At 35.3% G+C, this 4,136-nt stretch overlaps 1 pseudogene; it reads right to left on the reverse strand.

Moving 5' to 3' along the window:
• Nucleotides 1–261: 261 nt before the first annotated feature.
• Nucleotides 262–1,328, reverse strand: LOC107841517 (annotated as a pseudogene).
• Nucleotides 1,329–4,136: the final 2,808 nt, after the last annotated feature.

The following is a 4,136-nucleotide window of genomic DNA, read 5'->3' on the forward strand; positions in this document are numbered from 1 at the left end:
CAAAAAAATTAGGAGTTGTTATTAGGGAATGGGAATGACTAAAGTTGAGGATCTTTAATGATTTGAGAATCTTGATTCCCTCCCAGGATTTTTTTTTTCCAACTTTTGTTTCATTTCAAGGGAAACCAGGCTCTCTAGAGGGAGATCATCAGGGATGATCTTCATGTGAAATCCAGACCAATAGAGTAATCTTAGACTTTTTGAAAACAAACTAAAGATTCCAGTTAACCTTACATATCTAAGTTGGAATATCCTCAGTCTCTACATTCTGAAAAATGCATCAGCTTCTAATTCTATATTGTTTGAACCTTCTGTATTGGCATCATCAAAATGCTTACGAAGTTTTCCATGATCGAACAGAACAGCATCTTTACTAAAGAAATATGATCTGAAAGACTTGACTACTTTGGACAATTTGTTGCACATTCCCTTGTCAAAAACTAGACCTTCAAATTTTTTTTTCAGTTCCAGTTTTTTGCACTCAATACATTGAAGGAATCTCTGTATCACCAAACTCTTCTTCTTTTCCAAGGCTCTCAAAGGGATTCTTGGTGGATAATTTCTCTTCCCATATCTTGAATCAGTGATTGCACTTTTAATCTGTTCTTTTCCATCTCAATCAGACATCTATCAAAAAGAATCTAAATTCCTACTACTAAAAAAAAAACACATCCATCGAGTATGGTAATTGCATAATCTTTGTCCTTTCCAACAAAGAAATAAACAATATCGAGGAATAGATTTTGAATATCATCATCTGGCAGCAAATCATAGCCAATTCTGAGTTTTTCCAGGATTCTAATGTCAGGGATTGCCTTTGATTTCCTCAATGCACTCTCCCACACCTCTATACTTCTATCATAAAGAGAAGAACCTAAAACTTTGAGAGCCAAGAGATTCTTTTTACAATGAAGTATCACCTTTTCTGAAAGGTCTTCATGATCTTCTGAAGGTTTTTCTTTTTCGAAAGCATACTAGCTGAAGAGGCAAATTATTTCTTGAGCATTCAATGGTGTGACCTTTCACATCTTACAACTGCAGACCTTACTAGCATCAAACAGGTGTTGATTTCTTATTGTTATAATTACTTCACTATCTAGATAAAACCATTCTCACATCCTAAGAACAGAATCTAACTGATATCTATCATCCACATCATCAAGAACAAGAAGGATTCTTCTGCATTGGATGGCCTCTTGAATCTTGATGACTCTTTTGTCAACATTGTATATCTTTTCAACCTTCTTCCCTAGAAAATTTTAAAGAATTTTTCTTTGAAGACTTACCAGACCATCAAATTTGTCAAAGTTTAGATTGTAAGCAGTCATGGCTAGGGTAAATCTACCTATTTTCCCCCATACCATATATAGCCATAATATCAACACTAGTTGATCCATACCAATAAGTCATGACACTTTAACAAATACTACTACTTGGGTGGAAATACAGTTCCAATATTCTGCTACACATCATTACCCTTATACATGATATCTGTAGTATGAATTTTGAAAGGGGACTGAATAGACTTTGTACCTCAGGATAAAAAGCACTATTTCATCAGAATAAAGGTATGCACTCAAATTAATACAACTTGAAGCACAAATGTACTCCTCTCAAGTCCTCATTCTATCTCATAACTTTATGGATGACTTAATCAGAGAGAACCACATCGTTAGGGGAGCTAGATTCTTAGACTTGTATCGCCTCAACAGTGAGACATGGCCCATGAAATTAGAACAAAGAATGAATTTAGATAACTTTCTTATGGACAACTCTACAGCACGAACTAAAGTATGAAAGAATAAGAAACAACTCCTAAACGCCTGGTAGCCTCCTGATTATAAGTGTGATAGACAACACACCATAAGCAAAACTCTACTAGATAAGATTTCATAGACTCCCCGGGACCAGGAACCGTGCTCTGATACCAAGTTTTTCACGAACCAAACCTAGGCCCTGGCCGTGAAGAGCAAACCAAACCATGAAGGCCCGGACGCCCATCTAACTTGTAAGCACATACACCATTCATATACAGAAAAGAAATATGAAAATATAACTGAATAAGGGATCATGGTCATGCTCTGAAAATAACATAGTGTTAAAGACTGCAATTTGACAATATTAAAATAATATCTGACTCAGTCTGTGAAATCTCTACTACACAAGAACAAAGCTATCTGGAAATGGGGACAAGGCCCCCAGTAGACCAAAACCATAATAACGATAAATTACTGAAGGAAATTAGGCCCTCTGAAATATGGAAGGCTCACCAACTGAACTCTGCACTTTGGTCTGAAGAAATCTACTGCTTATTCGGACCCCTAGATTGTGCCTTAGAATCTAAGAGGCAGGGGTTCAATACAGTTGTACCGGTACGCAGAGAAAATCCAAAATAGTAATTAGTATTCAACATATATGAGAGCAATTTAAAACAATTCATAAATATATCATAAGGTAAAATCACATGGACATATTTAAAAGACTCTGTAAAATTATCTGAACTCTGTGACACTCTTTGTTTTACTTCTGCGCTAAGTGGTATACCCTATAATTCTGTAATTCCACAGGCTACATGAAATCTTCCCTTAACTCGGCAGCCAAGCCCCTAACCCAAGTTTGCCGCAAGGGTCAGAGTTTCTGAATCTCTACTATGCCACAGGGCCATTGCCAGCATACAAAAGTAACATACCCGTATCGATAAAATACGATTTTAAGCTATGAGTAGATTGAGTTGTTCCCTCTTCGGGTAACCACCTAACCCTCTTTAAGCTCATTTTTAATTCTTTACAACATGCAAACTCTGAAATCAAGTTGTGAAGACTCTAATTGTGGTATGGCATATATTTACATGATATCGTCATACCACTGACTTGCAAGTCACATTCTCTAAGCCATTTATAGAAACTTATGTCTCTATTCTCAAATCATGGAATTTAGGACCACCATATCAACAATTTTTTTAAGGAACTTATTCCATAAAACTCATGTAAAACCATGCAAGCAATTTTCTTTATCAACAATTCAGTAAACAAAAATGTTCATGTCAAAATTCTTAATTTCATGCAATTCTTTCTCTTTAACACAAAACATAGTTATATCAAGAAACACCCTCTCATCATTTCTAAATCATGTTCAGATACTATGACATTGAGAAAACTACTTTCAATCGTAAAACATGCATTTCAACTCTTTTTCGGCAAAACCATTAACTTCAATTCAATACAAGAGAGGGAGTTCATAATTTGCGCTCTCAAACAATCTTCAATCTTAATTTTCATACATATACATATACATGTAAATTAATTTAGGGGAAAGGACAACAAGGCCAGAGCAATAGTAACATTGAAACATTCCGAATACATAATTTAAAACATAGATTCCAAAACCCTTTTAGAATTCATGCTTAATAATCTTAAAATCATGCTCTAGTATTTTCAAGCCCATGTAGTTTTTAGGATTAACCCCACATATCTTAGACTATAAAAGTTTAAAGATAGAACCTAGATCTTAATGCATAAAACTCGGATCTTGAACCTTTTCTTGGAGTCTTGAACTTAAGATCTTGATTCTTGATCTTGAGGGAAAGGATTTAGGGTTTTAATTTGAGAGGAAAAATTGAATTATGGAGTGCATGCTGCTTTTCGGGTGTAAATCTTATGTTATGGACAGGCCTTGGGTGAGTAAAGGTCCAAATTATCCTTAAAAATGCAAAAACAGAACCTAAAAATTAGGTGTGTGCGATGGGGCATGCGTCGCATGCTAATTGCACGCAGCTACTGCCCCTCTCACAAAATGGTTGTAACTTTTCGCTCGGGTATCAAATTTTGGCAAAATTGGTATCATTGGAAAGGTACTTCGAATTCATTTGTAGGCCCTCTAATTCGATATATTCAAGAATTTATGATTGATGGAAGTTGACCCAAGTTTAAACATCCACTGAAACTTAATTGCTAGAAATGTTTTCAACTCGTCTTAGAGTTAGGGGATTTTTGTGACCTCAATTCATATTCAAAGGTATTCTCACACTATAGGATTGATAACTACACATATACTAATAAGGAATTATCTAGTTAGGTTCTATACGCGTAGGAACGATGGTCTAGATTCTAGCCCTAAAGTACGGGGTATTACAATGT

The sequence above is a fragment of the Capsicum annuum genome, chromosome 9 (genome assembly GCF_002878395.1).
Source record: "Capsicum annuum cultivar UCD-10X-F1 chromosome 9, UCD10Xv1.1, whole genome shotgun sequence".
NCBI lineage: Eukaryota > Viridiplantae > Streptophyta > Magnoliopsida > Solanales > Solanaceae > Capsicum > Capsicum annuum.